The following is an 18,544-nucleotide window of genomic DNA, read 5'->3' on the forward strand; positions in this document are numbered from 1 at the left end:
GCAAACATGTGCATATGAAACAACAAGCAATCAATGAAGTCAATCAGCACACACTATAACCAAACAAGGAGGCTCATACAAAAGGGTTAGGCATTGAAGCCAACTGGAATAGGGTCACAGGTGCTCTTAACCTTGCCATTGAGGGGCTAAGGTGAAGCAGATGAAAGGAGATGAGGGGTGTGCCTCATTGCTCTTATCCCTGGTCAAGGAGAGCATTTGAATATCAGAAGGTGTGGGAGTTCAGAAAGTAGGAACTCTCTCCATATATTATTGACTCGATAGATCTTGGGTTTGGATCTCAATGCTACAACCATGTAATGGGAGCAAGGAGAAGACTCACAGAATAGTAGGAGATAGGTTGCTTATCTCTTTGATCTACCAATTGCCTTATTTAAAGGACTTTTCCTGCTTAGGACAAATATAAACACACACAAGCATTGCCTCTTAAGGAGGACTTCAGACAGTTGCCTGGCCAAGTAACAGGCCAGGTCTTCCAGACTACATGAAGAAAAGGGATTATACCTCAATGCAAATTGCTATAAAGCAAAGCAAAGCAAGTTCAAAGAACTAAGCAACTAATGGTACCTGAAATAGTCAAACAGAATCAGTACACAATTCAAAAGTCAAAGCAAAATGAGAATAGAAACCAACAGTTAATATAATCAGATGAATGTGCAAAGCACAAGACTCAAATCATATGAGTCAAGCCACCTACAAAACAAAGAGGTTAGCTCATGATACACAATCAAGCTTAATCAAATTGGATTGTTCTCTTTGAAGCATTGTTGCTTAACCTGAAACAATGAGCTCAAACATAAGCAACAAGACCACTAGGACAAGCCTAGGGTCAAAATGGGATGAGAAAGTCAAAACAGCAAGGGATAGTCAACCAAAATCAAGTTTAAACAATCAAGAAGCAAACTCAATTGGTCCCACATCCATATCATTCATCATCATGATTTCATAAGCAAAGGAAGTCAAAGCATGGCAAATGAAAGCTCATAGAAGTCAACAGCAAGACTTAACTCAAAACCAATCATAATCAATTCCAAAAATCATCAAATAATTTATGATCAATCATAATCCATAACATGACATGCATATAAAATTTCAGCTCATTTGGATCATGGGAAAATAGTCAATGAAAATCAGAAAGTCAAAGCAAGTTTATGCATGCTCAAAGAAGTCAACCAATCATGTATCAACTTCAAAAATTCATAAGTCAGTGATAACAAATGAGAAATGAATGGGATCAACACCATGGCAAATCTTAGGATGTCTAGTATGCACATGTAAAATTTCATGATCATCCAATAAAGTATGAGAATTTCACAAATGGAATGGCAAGATGTGTCACATAAAGTCAACATTTGACTAGACAGGGGAGAAAATCTCAAACAATTTGGAAATGGCACAATTAATTCCAAGAAAATTCACACATAAACTAGACATATAAGAGAAGGATCATGCAAAATTTCACATTAATTGGAGGTCAGGAAGCATGTCAACAAAAATCATGAAATTGCATATCATGGGTGTGACACACATTGTCACACCCTAGTTCAAAAATTCATAACTCAGCAACCAAATAAGATAAATTCAAGAACTCTACATCAAAATAACCATGAATGAGTCTAGTTTGCACACAAAAAGTTTCAAGTCCATTGGATAATGCATCACAATTTCACAAAGGATTTGGCAAGATGTACAAAAAATGCATACATGGACAAAACCCTAGTACCATTTAAAATTCGACCATGCAAAAATTCAGGAAAAATCATGATAAAATACTAGACATCAAGATGAACACAATGCAAAAATTTTCATGAATTTTGGAATTGAAATGAATGAGTTGTGATTTTTGTAAAATGATGAACCAAAATGAAATAAACATTGAAATGAATTGATTTTAATTGAATTAAATAAACCGTGGATGGCACTTTGGTAAATACCGGTTCACTTAAATGAAACGGTGCGTAGCACCTGGGGATGTGTCAAGCAGCAATACGCTCATGGCAATAAACAGTGGAATTCCATGCAAATAACACCAATAGCAACAGCCAAACGCAGTTCATGTTTCTGGGCAGACTTTTAGGGTTTTAACAACAGTGCAACATCATCTTGTTCATTCAATCATGAAATTCGAAAACACCCAGAAATTGGAATCCAACATATCACTAGAACCAGTACACCACACACATCAAGAATCCATCATTCATTTTCCTTAAAACACAATAACAATCATGAATCGAAGACAAATACATTCACACATCAGATTTCAAGTCAACATATCTTTTAGCATAGGCAACCATTTGACATGATTCGAAGCTTAAGACACTCAGCAAGGTAAAGTCTACACATGGCATAGCAAAATTTTGAGAAAAGAAGTGGTCGAAACCTTACTTGTTTTTGGAGGAACTTGTGAAACAGTTGTTATTTTGGTGATATCAACTCAAACAGATGAAGCTTGTAGTTGGTATTGATGGATTCTTGAAGAAGTTTAGCTCAACACACTCAAATCCAGCTTAAATCGAATTTTGCCATTGTTGGAAGCTTGAAGAAACAGAACTTGAAGATGCTGTACAGTCGAGATTCAGGGCTCCAAATAGCTTCCAAATAATGATGGATGATGAAGTAAACCAAAACCAGCTCGAGCTCTCGAGATTTTGTGGAAAAAGTTCAACAATGCACAAAATGAGAGAATGAGAGAAAGAGTTTTTCTATGTTGGAATGTGGGCTGCTGCTAGCTCTAGGGTTTGTAAATGACAGGAAATATGTTTAAATACTTCTGTTTAATGTTGGTTAATGAGGTGCTAATCAAGTTTATCACAAATGGACCAATTTGCTCTTTTGCTAATTTTGAAACAAATGCACATGGAGGGTGTGGTTCTGCCCGAGTTTGGGCCTTGGGCAAGTGTCAAATGTCATTCCAAACAAATTCCAATTGGCCAAAATGTTTAAAAATGCCTAATTCAAAAAGTCAACTTTGCACCATACTTGAATTTAATTAATGCAAGTCCAAAAAGGCCATTTTGAATGGTGAGGTTTTGATGAATGATGAATACATTTTTGGAAAGAGGGGATCAAATAGGACTTGTAGGAAAAAACCCCACCAAATTTGGCCAAATGGTTTGAGAGATATGGCCTTTTGAAGTTCACAAATTTTTGAAATTGAATTGATCATATCTTGCCAACCATACATGGGAATTGAGTGTTCTTGGACTTTTTGGAAATGGGAGAACAAGATCTTCAACTTTCATGTTGGGCAAAAATCCATTTGAAGCTTGTATAATGATGTAAGTTTAAGATCAAGAAGTTTCCATTTTTGGCAAATTTGAATTACAGGTCAAGTTTCTATTTCTGGAAATTTCTTGTCTGACTTTATTTTCTTCACTGTGGATGCTTGACATGATATATGAAGCTTAAATAGACATGAATGAGACCTCTCAGACCAAATCCCACCATCAAATCACTGATTAAATCCATAGTTGACCAAGTTTGACTTTCTAGGGTTTTGCTTGACTGAAGCATGTTCTGGTGAATTCCAAACCCTAATTCCTTGAGATTTTGATTCCAAATGATATCACAACATATATGAACTCTTGATTATTGATCATGGTGCCCAAATTCTGCAAGAATGGCCACCATCCACTGCAATGCCTGATTTTGACTGATTTTGACCTAATTGGCTGATGATTGCTTCAACTGCAAGTAACAAGGTTAGCTGACAATATTTTTGTACTTTTTGGTTAGTAAACATATGAAAAGCAAAGATATACAAATGCAAAACACGCTTGGTGATCAAGAACCACACTCACAAGGTACCCACCCACTAGGAGGGAAGCTAGGGCATGCAATGATCCTTGAGGCCATGATATGATATGATATGGGCCATGAGGGATCTTAGGGCCAAAATTGGGGTCTTACAGACCTTTGAAATGGGCATGTGTGAGAATGTTGAAAAGAAGAACAAAAGCGTAGCTTTTGTATCAAATACTGAAGAGGAGTCAGAAGCAGGATATACTGGAGGTGATGAAAGCATATCAGAAGCCATAGCCATGCTTGGGAGACAGTTCAACAAGTTCGTGAAGAAGATTGATCTAAGAGGTAGACCAAATGTCAAGAACATCACGTCTGACATCAGGAAAAGATCAACTTCTGAAGAAAAGTTCAACCAAGGCAAGGGAATCCAATGTCATGGATGTGAAGGCTATGGACACATTAGAGCTGAATGCCCTACTTACCTCAAGATGCAAAAGAAGGGGCTAGCTGTCACATGGTCTGAGGGAGATTCTGAAAGTGAATCTGAAGGAGAATCTGCTAAACATGTCACTGCACTAACGAGTGTTTGTGCCACTGATGATGACTCAAGTGCAGATGAACTGGCCTTTGATGAACTTGTTGCAGCTTATAAGAAGCTATGTGTCACCAGTGCAGAAGTGCGTGTACAAGGAGAAAAGCAGAAGAAGCTCATCAAGGAGCTGGAAGTTGAGAGACAGAAGCATCTGACAGTCATAGAGGATCTAAATGGTGAGATAACCTTGCTGACCTCCAAGCTGGATCAAATGACTAAATCCATCAGAATGTTGAATAAAGGAACTGACACCTTGGAAGAGATCCTAAAGGTGGGACAGAAGTCTGGAACCATATATGGTTTAGGCTTTGTGAAAAAATCCTCAGCTGAACTCAAACGCCCAAAGGCTAAAGTTCAGAAACTCAAGCGGAGGTCACACCCAATGTCTCAACATCAGGGAACCAGGATGAATAATCATCAGAAGAGGAAATTCCAGAAATGGAGATGTCACCACTGTGGTAGGCTTGGCCATATAAAAGCCTTCTGCTACAGGCTTCATGGTTACCCTAACCAAGCCCCTCATGTCAGACCTAAGCATAAGACATATAGGCACTATGTCCCCATCAAGAAGCGACAATGGTATGCTAGGTTAGCTCACACAGCTCTAAGGGCATCTACCAGAGAAGACTGGTACTTTGATAGTGGCTGCTCAAGACATATGACTGGTATGGAGAATATATTGGTGGATATACAACCGCACACTACCAGTTATGTGACCTTTGGTGATGGCGCTAAAGGAAAAATAAAAGGTGTGGGTAAGCTGGACTGCTCTGGAGTCCCAGAACTGAATAATGTACTGTTAGTAAAAGGACTGACGACCAACCTCATCAGCATAAGCCAACTGTGTGATCAATGATACTATGTTCAGTTCACTAAGGAGCTATGTGTTGTCACAAATGGAGATAATCAAGAAGTTATGAGAGGATCCAGATCCAAAGATAACTGTTATCTATGGGAACCTAAGCTCTCAAACTTTTCCTCAATGTGCTCCTCAGCCAAGGAAGAACAGGAGGTGAAGATGTGGCATAGACGCCTTGGTCATCTACACTTAAGGGGAATGAAAAAGATCATATCCAAGGAAGCAGTTAGAGGAATCCCAAAGCTGCTTATTGATGAAGGAAGAGTCTGTGGAGAATGCCAGGTGGGCAAGCAAACCAAGATGTCACATCCGAAGCTGGGACATCCTATAACTTCCAGAGTTCTGGAACTGTTGCACATGGACTTAATGGGACCTATGCAGGTTGAAAGTCTGGGTGGAAAGAGATATGCATATGTGGTGGTTGATGACCATTCCAGATACACGTGGATAAGCTTCATCAGAGAGAAGTCAGATACATTTGATGTCTTCAAAGACCTGTGCATCAGACTTCAAAGGGAAAAGGACAGTTGTTTTGTTCGAATTAGGAGTGATCATGGTACGGAGTTCAAAAATTCCAAGTTTTATGAGTTCTGCTCGTCTGAAGGAATAAGTCATGAGTTCTCCTCTCCTATAACTCCTCAGCAGAATGGGATAGTTGAAAGGAAAAATAGAACTATTCAAGAATCTGCCAGAGCTATGATTCATGCAAAGAAGCTCCCTATGCACTTTTGGGCTGAAGCTATGAATACCGCTTGCTATGTTCACAATAGAGTCACCTTGAGAAAAGGAACCTCCTCCACTCTGTATGAAATATGGAAAGGCAAAAAACCCACTGTGAAGTACTTTCATATCTTTGGAAGTAAATGCTACATTCTCACAGATCGTGAACAGAGAAGGAAAATGGATCCCAAAAGTGATGAGGGCATAGTCCTAGGATACTCAACTAACAGCAGAGCGTATAGAGTGTTCAACTACAGGACCAATGTCCTGATGGAATCCATAAATGTCATTGTGGATGATAAAGAGTAAGGAATCGATGTCACAGAGGATGTTGGAACATTCCTTGATACTACAACAGACATACCAGTCAAGTCTGAAGAAGTACAGGAGACTCCTACTGAATGTGAGGTAGAGGCACCCACCAAAATGCCATCTATCAGAATTCAGAAAGACCACCCTAAGGATCTTATCATAGGAGATCCCAATAGTGGTGTGACTACCCGATCAAGGGAAATTAGCCCAAATTCCTGTTTTGTATCCAAGGTTGAACTAAAAAATGTGAAAGAAGCCCTGACTGATGAATATTGGATCAATGCCATGCCAGATGAACTGGAGCAGTTTAAAAGGAATGAAGTATGGGAGCTAGTTCCACGACCTGAAGGGACTAACATCATTGGTACCAAGTGGATCTACAAAAACAAGTCTGATGAGAAAGGAGTAATTACTAGGAATAAAGCAAGACTAGTAGCTCAAGGATATACTCAAGTTGAAGGGGTTGATTTTGATGAGACGTTTGCACCCGTTGCTAGGCTTGAGTCCATCAGATTGTTGTTAGGTGTAGCATGCATTCTGAAGTTCAAATTTTTCCAAATGGATGTGAAGAGTGCATTCTTAAACGGCTACTTAAATGAAGAAGTCTATGTGGAACAACCGAAAGGGTTCTGTGATCCTAACCAACCTAAGCATGTGTACAAGTTGAGGAAAGCCTTGTATGGGTTGAAGCAAGCACCTAGAGCTTGGTATGAAAGGTTGACTGACTTTCTGACCTCAAATGGATACAAAAAAGGTGGGATATATAAGACCTTGTTTGTGAAGGATGAAGATGGCAAAATCATGATTGCTCAAATCTATGTGGATGATATAGTTTTTGGTGGAATGTCAGAGCAAATGGTAAAACATTTTGTTCACCAAATCCAATTTGAGTTTGAAATGAGTCTGGTTGGGGAACTGACTTATTTTCTTGGAATGCAAGTCAACCAAATGGAGGATTCTATGTTTCTCTCCCAAAGCAAGTATGCCAAAAACATAGTTAAGAAGTTTGGTATGGATAATGCTAGGCACAAGAGAACTCCTGCACCTACTCATCTAAAGTTAACCAAAGATGATGGAGGGCCCAGTGTTGATCAATGTTTGTATAAAAGCATGATAGGTAGTCTTCTATACCTAACTGCAAGTAGACCTGACATTTCCTATGCAGTTGGAGTGTGTGCTAGATACCAAGCAGAGCCCAAAGTGAGCCACTTGAATAAAGTCAAGAGGATTCTCAAGTACATCAATGGGACTTGTGATTATGGGATGCTGTACTCACATGGTTCTGAGCCTGTCCTATCTGGGTACTGTGATGTTGACTGGGCTGGGAGTGCTGATGACAGAAAAAGCACATCAGGAGGATGTTTCTTCTTGGGAAACAATCTCATATCATGGTTCAGCAAGAAGCAGAATTATGTATCTCTGTCCACTGCAGAGGCTGAATACATAGCAGCTGGAAGCAGTTGTTCCCAACTGGTTTGGATGAAACAGATGCTCACTGAGTACAATGTCTCTCAAAATGTCATGACATTGTTCTGTGATAATCTCAGTGCCATCAATATTTCCAAGAATCCCATCCAACACAGCAGGAGCAAACAAATTGACATTAGACATCACTTCATCAGAGATCTGGTGGAAGACAAAGTGATTACCTTGGAACATGTAGCCAATGAGCTCCAACTGGCTGACATATTTACAAAGGCTCTGGATGCTACTCACTATAAGAGCCTTAGTGAGAAGAAAGGGAGGAATCAATATCGTGGGAAGCCATATAGTTCGCCAACTGACAAAGGGAAGCAAAGAGCTTAAGATGAGAAAAATCCATGTGGAGGAAGACTCTCACTTCTGTTAACTGTTTCAAGTGTGGCGAGTTGGGCCACTATGCTAATGAATGCATGAATAATGTTCTGAGGAGCTTCAAGTGTGGGAATACATGTCACTGTGTTGCAGATTGCAAGAGTGTTGGGCCGATTAGTTATAACTACAACAAATAGGGTCACATCAGTACTAATTGTCAAAAGCCAAAGAAGGCATAGTCTAGATGAAAGGTATTTGCTTTGTTAGGGTCAGAGTTGTTAGACGATAGGATTCGATCTAGAATGGGTGAATAGATCACAAGTTAAAACTTTAACAAAAACCTGTTTTAAAAATTTTATGGCGAGCGGAAGTAACCCGGATCGAATCTTCTAACCAAACTGCTATCAAAAAGCTCAAATATGTGTAATTGTAATCAAGGTATGATAATGAACACAAATTTGATCAACCAAAATATCAACCACAATCAATAGAATGTAATTCTAGAAGTAGAGACTATTCCCAATGATAAATCACACAAAAATACTATTGAGACAAATTATCGAACACCTTATATGCAATCTATTTGTTTTGGAAATTTGTATGGTTTTGTTGATCTTCAAATCTAATCACAATCTAAAGGATTGTGATTAACTCAACAAAACCTCTTTCAAAAGGTTATAAAAATTCTGACCAAACACAATGATCACATAATCGATACATTCAACAATTTACAATTGAAAAATAAAAGAGATAGAGAGAGACAAAGAGAATACACAAGGATTTGTTTAGGAAGTTCCCCAACCGACCTCGCGGATACGTCTTCCCTCAATTTGAAATTGAATTGAGATAATGAAATTAACCTTTGCAAAAGTATGTATACAAGAGAAATGTAGCAATCCAACCCTACAAACCCTAAGTTTGATGTTGATTCTGACACTTTGTCTTCTCTTGATCAAAGCTTGATCAAGTAACCCAACAATGCCAATTTGATCCACCGTCCCACACTACTCCTTTGCAAGAACCTCCCATTCTTCAAAGCCTTCACTCGATAGAATCCAAATTTCTAATTATGGTAAGCCAATATTTACCAATATGATCCACTGTCCCACGTTACTCCTTCGCAAGAACCTTCCGTTCTTCAAAGCCTTCAGTCGATCAAATCCAAGTTGTGTAGTCTTGTCCAAAACCTTCAAATTCCAAATTGATCTTGAAGGAGAACCCCAACTTGATTTTCTTATTTGAAACCCTCGAAGATCTTTCAACCTAATTGATTACAACCTAATCCTAACTGGACCTTTTCAAACTATCTCTTGATCACAAAAAAAATTATTATGTGTAGTTATCGAATTAACTCAATGAGAGAGGATAAAGATGATGAAAAGCTATGTGAATCTTCTAGGTTTCTTATGTCATATCTAGAAATGATGCATGGATGACTATATATAGGTAAGTGTGTGTAAAGTAAGAAAGATAACATGAATGGGTAGTAAAATTACAAAATTGGACATTTTGAACAGTGGGAGTCGACCCATTCAAGGAGGGAGACGACTCCAAAGGACATGGGAGTCGACCCATATTGCTTGAGAGTCGACCCATCATGGACATGGATTGAAGATTCAAAAACATATTTCAGTGGGAGTCGACCCATACTGGATAGAGATTGAAATTAAAAAAAAATAGCTTTTAGTGGGAGTCGACCCACAACTCGAGGGATGAAGGTAGAGAAACACAAGAAATGGGAGTTTGAATTGTTTTTAGGGTAATAATATTTTTTGGAAATGAGACACACTCAGAAATAAATAATATCAACACTGAATTTTTATACTGGTTCGCTTGAAATTCAAAGTTACTCCAATCCATCTGGCCAAGGTGATATTTCCTTCAATAAGGACTTAATCGACTAATCTTAAAAGATTACAAAAAGGTTCGTCTAAGCGGATAAAGATCTATTAGCCCTCTCAAGTTTACAGACTTCACAAGTCACTTGAGGAGTAATCAACGAATAAATAGAATTATAGTAATGCTTAGTGCTTCTAGGTAAGCAGAAATTTACACAAGGTAAGAGCAAAAAGAAATGTTCACGCTTTTAGAGCAACAACTCGTGTGAGAAAGAGAATGAATAATAGATATGAAAGTAGTGTTATATTCTCGTGTGTTTGTGGTTGTCTTCTTAGTGAAGTGTTCCATCCTTTATATACGAGTGATGAGAAGACCATTGAGTGACAGGATCTTTGGCAATGATGGATGATTAATTTCATTACTCTCTGTGTTCTTTCCAAAGCAGTTTTGGGGCGCTATAACTTTCTTCCAAAAATAGTTGCTTGTCATACGTGGAATGGTTCAGCTAAGTCTTTGGAGATCGTTTCAGAATTAGAATGTTCAGATATCAGAGTTTCTGTTCAGCAAGTATATCTTCAGATAGTTGCTTGCAACTGACTGTCTTCAGAGGTTCTTCACGTCTTAAAGATGAATTCGCCAGAGTGTAAAAGCTTCAGATCCTAGAGTGTATTCTTCCGCTTCAGAGTGTATGATCTCTCTGTTTATTTTGTACGCTTTCTTTAATCAGAGTCAGAGCTTCTGCTGAGTATCTTCTGAGTGATTATTCTGAACTGGGATTTGTATCTGATGAATGTCTATCTGACGACTTTGATTAGAGCCCTGCACAATTAGATGAATTTTATTAGGGTGTCATTTTTGTTTCATCCTTTGTTATCATTAAAATCTTATAGATAAATTATAGATACTAGATTTGTTCTTACAATCTTCCCCTTTTTGATGATGACAAAAAAAATTCAGAGTGATGATGAAACAATGATATAATCAACAAAAGATAATATCTCAGAGTCAGATGAGAGGTGACTCCCCCTGAGATGGATCATCGGATATCTCAGAAGTTCTTACTAGACCTTCCTTGTGTGGCGGCTAGTTTCTACCTTAGTTGTTATCCTGCATAAATTTAGTTTTCATAAGATATTAAGATATTAATGTGCGCAATGCAGCAAGAGGCTTATATTTTCATCATAGCTATTTTTATTCTCCCCCTTTTTGCCAGACTCAAAAAGACAGCAAAAAATAGGTAAAAAAGGTTCATATATGATAAAGATAGGTACAGATAAGCAGCAATTCAGAAAGAGAGCACAAAAGACATATCAGAAAACATAAGGAAAAGAACAAGAGAAGCCTAAGTGTCTAAGGGTTTGGAGGCGGAGGCATCCTTTGGAGCAGCTGGGTCAGTAGGTTCTGAATATTGTTATTGACGGAGTCCCGGTGATCCAATCTTACTCGCACTATCTGTTGCTCCTTCTGCATCTCTTCTAGAGTCTTCAGGACCAGAGGAGCGAAGCCAGAGTTTGATTGCTCCCCCTGAGTCAGAGCATCAGTTCTAGCCTTTGCAGCTTCTTCCACATCTATGTGTGCTGCTTCTTCAGCGTCGACTTTTGCTTTTGCCTCAGCTTCAGCAGCAGCCACAACAACAACAACTTTAACATCAACCTTTTCTGCAGCTTGTCTAACCTGTTGCTCTTCTTTCAGGCGAGCTTTCTCTCCTGATTCTCTTCTGGCCTTTTCCTCTGCCTCTTTGACCAATTGTGCTTGAAGCCTTTCTCCAGCGTCTCTGATAAAGTCATTGCGGACTTGTTCAGAGAGGCCCTTCAATTTGAAAGCCTCAGATGTCATCCATCTGATCACTCTGTTCTAGTGAATCCTCATTGCAGAGGGACCATCACTGATACTAGAGTTTACAGATAGAGATCTGATCTTCTCCACTGAAGACTCGGCAAATGAAGAGATTGCTTCTTCTAGGGTGGGAAGGTAGTCTTTGGTTCAATGTCGGGGGATGGGGATGTTGGTGGTGTTTGGTTGGTATCAGCGGGAGTCTAAGAGGTAGGGATGATAATGTTTTCAGAGGGTGGTATGATGGGAGTATCAGAGGGTTGTGTTATGGGTTGTTTATATGGTGGATTTGGTGGTTATTCAGATGGTGGTGTTTGGGGTTGTTCAGATGGTGGTGGAATTGGTTTTTCAGGTGGTGGAGTGTTAGCTTCTATTTCAGGTTATTGCTGTGAGGCAAGAGCACGAGCCTGAAGCTGAGCCAGTGTGAGGGATGGAGGGTTAGAGGATTCTAAATCAGATGATAAGATGTAGTAAGATGGAGATGAAGGTGTGGAGTAGATTGGTGAGATAGGTTCGTTAAGCATTTCAGCTTCAGAAACTGGTAGGGTTATGGTGAAGAGATTAAACTTTTGAAACAGAGGTGATGGTGGGTTAGGGGTTGGAGTATCAGAGGGTTTGGTGGTAGAGGGTTGGGGTTCAGATTGAGTGTAGATAGAAGTAGTTTGGGGAAGAGAAGAAGCAATTTTCTTTAAATTGACAGAGCGAGAGTGAGAAGGCAAAGCCTTACTTGGTGATTCGATCAGAGGGACCGGAGGTCTGGACGCAGAAGTTTCCCCTAGTTTTGCTTTCTTGGCCTTCTTAGACTTCTCAGAAGGTTCTCGTTGTCTCTTAATGAAGTTTGGTGGATGCTCAGGCATCCAATCCATAGAGAAATCTGAGATGTCAACTCCTTGGCTTGTGAGATCCTTTAGATAGTGTGTCACAACCTCTGGAGGATCAATCTTGGAGAAGAGGTAGAGGCCATTTGGAATCTTCCTCTGATCCTTGAGTGCTTCCCAGGAGGTATCTAATGAGGGTTTCACCCTGACTTGCTCAATCACTCCCATGCTCTTTAGATTGTGAGTGTTCAGAGGCCTTCCAATGTCAACTGTGATATCTTCCATCATATTGTGATGGATCAGGTGATCCACCAACCCGTTCTCGATCATATTGTGATGGAACTGTGACGTCTTCCATCATACTGTGACATCTTCCAACTGTGACATTTGGGCTTCATGTTGTTTCTGGTGTCTTTGACAGAGTCTTTGAGGTATTTAAAGAGTGGTGCTGGCAGATTCAGCTTGAGCCCTTTGTGAAGGCAGAAAAGTATGCACTTCTGATTCGTGTTGATGTAGTCAGAAAAGTTTGAAGTTGGGCAGTGATGAATGGTTTCCAGAATTATCTTCAGTCAGACTCGGAGGTTCTGGTGAAGTTCCTAGTTTTTGGAGGAGCTGCCTTCAGCGTTCTGTTGGAAAATGGTTGGGGCAATTTCCTGGGACATGTACTTTGCCCTAGGGTTATTGTAGATCTTTCTTCCCCCTGTCTTCTCCATGTTCATAAGGGAGGTGATTGACTTTTCAATGATGACAATCTTTACCCCCAGAACATGTGACACTATGTAATGATCATCCGAGTCTGCAAAGCACCAAAACTCTTTTACCAGATAGGTATAGACAGGGCCATAGAGCCTTTGGAATTTTTTTCCCATCCTTGCATTTTGAGTTCCTCAGTAATATATATTCCATTATGCTTCATGTTGTCAAAGTCCACCAAAGATTCACACAAGACCTCAAGCTTGTCAAATGGAGTGGCAAGATGGATATGGGGTTCACGATACAAAATGTATGGTTCTTTGTAAAATGGGGTAGAGACAACACTGGTTGTAGCAGTTATTTGCTGAGAAGAAATGGGAGTTTGTTCTATTGATTCCATTTGCTGAGAGTAGTTATAGACGGATTGTTGCTGGGAATCCATGAGAGAAGTTGATGAACTTGATGAAGATGATGAACTTGAGGATCTTGAGAAGGAAGGAGGTTTGTGTAGGTTGTGAGTGTAAAGTGTGAAATTGTGAATTATGAAACATATAAATACACATAGAGGGCATGCAAAACGACAACGTTAGGAGCAGTTGAGAAGTTAGAAAGTTAATGATGGCATATTAAACGAGTTGACACGCTTAGGAGAGACATGATTACAGATGATGATAGAAGTCTAATCCCCAAATCAGCACACTGCTCGAGGAGATCTCAAGGGCCTGTCTCTTGATTTCTGGTAGAGAACTGTCTAGAAGGTTCAAGGTTAAACGCAAGATACCCCACATGTTGATCTATCTGATCTTCAGGAATACCAAGGGATTCGATCTTGAGGATTTCTGGTTCAGATGACTCCTAACTGGTAGAAGCATCAGAGTCAGATCCAGATACCATATGTTATTTCAGAGCCTTATTTTGCGATTTTAGAGAAGCACATTAGATTTATTCTGGGCAATTTTCAATTTTCAAGTGTTTCAGAATAAATGAGAATTTATCTTCAGCCAGGGGTTTTGTGAAGATATCAGCCCATTGATGGTCTGTATCTATAAATTTTAAAGATATTACCCCTTTCTGAACATAGTCTCTGATAAAATGATGTTTTATTTCTATGTGCTTAGCTCTGGAGTGCAAGATAGGGTTTTTACTTAAACATATGGCAGCAGTATTATCACAGAAGATAGGAACGTTACTCTCAAATATTTGGAGGTCTTCTAGTTGATTTTTCATCCAGAGCATCTGAGTAGTGCATAGTAAAGTTGATATATACTCTGCTTCTGCAGTAGATAGTGTTGGTGTAAGCCCTAGAGGCCAATACTTTTGGTACTTGTATCGAATTATTTAAAGGATTTTTCTTTATTACGTTTGTTTAATAAAGTCCCTAGAATAGCTAGTCCGTTTAATGTATCAAGTGTGACTTGATCATGAGATCACATTAAACATAAGGACACTATTCTTAAAGTATTCGTAGTCGAGCTTTATTGTGAAGTGGGATAACATTAAAGTATTAAGACTATTGTGTATATAGACTGATGATCGCATCTCATGGATCATGGATAAGGAGTTATCAAGTCTTAAACATAGGTATGAATATTAAGAGTAATATTTATACCGGATTGACCCGCTATGAGAATACTATATAGAAAGTTATGCAAAGTGTCATAAGTTATTCTCATGGTGATAATGGTGTATACCACTCTTCGTCCTGAAACCACTATGGACCCTAGATGTAGAGTCGAGTGCTTTATTGCTGATCCAACATTGTCCGTAACTGGATAACCATAAAGACAGTTGATGGGTACTCCACGAAGCATGCTGAGGGACATGAGTGACCTAGATAGAATTTGCCCATCCTGCATAACAGGATAAATGTCTATGGGCCCAATATTGAACTGGACAAAGATGACACGGTCTATGCCTTGTGTTCAATATAGACATAAGGGCAAAAGGGTAATTATACACATAAGTATTATCACAGAAGGAATTGTCACATCACATGACATTTTCGTGTCTTGGATATCAGTGATGTGTTGCTAGATACCGCTCACTATTTATTATGTTAGATACATGATTTAATATAATTGCCAATGTCGCGAAAACCTACAAGGTCACACACAAAGGACGGATTGATGAGAGATAGAGTAACTAAGGAACACCGTAAGGTACGGTACCCTTAAGTGAATTATAGAACATCGTAAGGTACGGTGTACTTAAGTAGAATACGAAATATGGTAAGGTACCATGGGCTTAAGTGATTTTGGGCATATTATAAGATATGGGCCAAAATACACTTAAGTGGGCTTTTTAGCTTGAAGCCCACACAAGTAGTTCTATAAATAGAACCCTTGTGCAGAAGCATTCATGGCGGTTGCATTATTTTCGTTTTCTTTCTCTATCTCTCTCTCTCTCTCTCTCTCTCTCTCTCTCTCTCACTCAAAGCCTTCATTCGTACCAGCTAGCACTGAGATTGAAGGAATCCGTTCGTGTGGACTGAGTAGAGACGTTGTCATCGTTCAACGTTCGTGATCGCTCCGTGGATCTGCATCAAAGGTTTTGATCGTCACAAGAGATCTGCACCAAAGGTTTCAATAGTCACAAGAGGTAAATATTCTATCACTGATCATGACCATTCGTATGGATCTCTAAAGGAGAAAATTTTAATTTCCGCTGCGTTTTGGACCGCAATTCTCCTTCAGTGGTATCAGAGCCACTTACGAAACCATGAATCGGATAGCTGTTTATTTTCTGTATTAATATGATTAAAAGACAGAATGAATCAATTAATTAAACGAGTAATTAAATTTGGCATCATGAGTGTACGAGTTGGATGATTGATGTTGACTATGCTTCGGAACCGACATTAGTATGGTGAAGCAGCGATACATCGATCGTCCATAGGTTACGAAATTGAGACCGATCAACTTATATATGATATAAGTAATCCTAATGCAAAGTACGGTATATATGATATACTATTTATGTTTCGTTCATTCAAACACTAAATGATTGTTTTCCTTTGAGCGATCAATGGTCATTTGCTTCGGAATCCGACATTAGTATGGTGAAGCAATGACTTGTTGATCAATCATACTGAATCAACAATCGAGGTGTGTTTGACAGTCTGAAATTGGTGCGTTAGGGTTAGTGACGACGCAAGGGTTGTACCGTCAAAGAGTTATGAATTAAGGGCTTGTTGGAACACGTCTTTTGACTGTTTCAAAGCGCTGGTTTTTGGCCGCGTGACGATCGTCATGGACTTGTGACGATCATAACAAGATAGACGTGACGGTCGTCACGTGCTTTGTGACGGTCGTCACATTCACAGATCCAGAATTCTAGGCGTTTCTGTTTTTGGCCGCATGACGTTCGTCATGGGCCTGTGACGGTCGTAACATGCTTGTGACGGTTGTCACACTCACAGAGTCAGAATTCTCGGGGTTTCTGTTTTGTGACTGCGCAAGAGTTGTGTTGATGCAAAATGATGTCCATTTCGAATGAATTATTCATTAAAATAATGACATGAAGAAAGAGAAGAGTTCAATATCAAAGGAGGACAATGTTATGAAGAAAGAGAAGAATTCAATATCAAAGGAGGACAATGTTATGAAGAAAGAGAAGAGTTCAATATCAAAGGAGGATAATGTTATGAAGAAAGAGAAGAATTCAATGTCAAAGGAGGACAATGTTATGAAGAAAGAGAAGAGTTCAATATCAAAGGAGGACAATGTTATGAAGAAAGAGAAGAATTCAATGTCAAAGGAGGACAATGTTATGAAGATAGAGAAGAATTCAATATCAAAGGAGGGCAACCTTGAAGATCATGCTTGGAGAAGCTTAAATCGTTATTAGGTTAGCTTAGGTTCTCTCATTGGCTTGGGAGAACAATTGTGCTAGGGGCCATAACTATTCCATTGTGTATGTTGATGCATGTGTATGTATGTTAATATATGTTGATGCATGTGAGAGACGACTTATATGATAAATAAGCCGGTGAGATCAGAACAATTGCAATTCCCTCAATCTAAATATTAAGTTTATGCTTTCCAAGTTTTAGCACTCATCAAGACTAGTATCGGATAATGTAGGTTTCGCCTACGCGAGGTGCATGTTCTATATTAGTAAGGTGCGATGGGATAATTGTAATATCCAACTGTTAAAACAATGGGTCAAACTTAACTAAACAAATTATGATAATATTATATATGTTTGCTTTCCAAGTTTTAGCACTCATCAAGACTAGTATCGGATAATGTAGGTTTCGCTTACGCGAGGTGCATGTTATATATTACTAAGGTGCGATGGGATAATTGTAATATCCAACTGCTAAAACGATGGGTCAAACTTAATTATAATAATATTATATATGTTTAGAAGTAAGAGTTGGGAATGATCCATATGATGGATTGGAATAAGGAGTTATTCACCCAACTGAAATTTTCGAGAGTTGTATGAGATACAATTGGAAGGAGTTTCTACCTAAATAACCCAGTTTTGTATAATCCGCCTACGCGGACTTAAAACAAAGTGAAATAGGGATCTCGACCCACTAGAAAATCTTCCAACGGGATTTTCCGAATCAAATGATGAGGGTCATTTGTTTTGAGTAAAATAGTGGGAGCATATTTAATTAAAGGCCTAATTAAATATGCCAATGATACTTATATTTTCATTAATCTCAACAAACACCTCTAATAAACATTTTGCGATCAATCCTTGACAAAGATAAATTGTCTGGGACAAATTTTCTGGATTGGCACCGAAACCTGAGGATTGTCCTTAAACATAATAGAAAGTTGTATGTCTTGGAGACACCTGTTTCTGAAGAGGAACCTCCTAGTTCTGCACCTAAGGCAGAAAGAGATGCTTATAAGAAACATGTCGATGATGCCAATGAAACTGCTTGTCTCATGCTGGATGCCATGAACTCGGAGTTGCAAAAGCAACATGAGAACATGACATCGTTCGATATGATCGAACACCTGAAGATGCTCTATCAAGAGCAAGCAAGGCATGAAAGGTTTGAAGTTTCAAAAGCCCCTTTTCAAGGCAAGTTAGCTGAGGGAGCCCTTGTAGGTCCCCATGTGCTCAAGATGATTGGGTATGTGGAAAACCTTGAAAGGTTGGGTTTTCCCCTCAGAAATGAACTTGCGACTGATTTGATCTTGCAATCGTTGCCAGATAGATTCAGTCAATTTGTCCTAAATTTTAATATGAATGACATGGACAAATCGCTTCCTGAACTGCTAGACATGTTAAGAACTCTGAGCAGAACCTGAAGTCAAAAGGGAAGTCCATTCTGATGATCGGAAATGGAAAGAGACAGAA

The sequence above is a fragment of the Lathyrus oleraceus genome, chromosome 5, assembly GCF_024323335.1.
Source record: "Lathyrus oleraceus cultivar Zhongwan6 chromosome 5, CAAS_Psat_ZW6_1.0, whole genome shotgun sequence".
NCBI classification, from domain to species: Eukaryota; Viridiplantae; Streptophyta; class Magnoliopsida; order Fabales; family Fabaceae; genus Lathyrus; species Lathyrus oleraceus.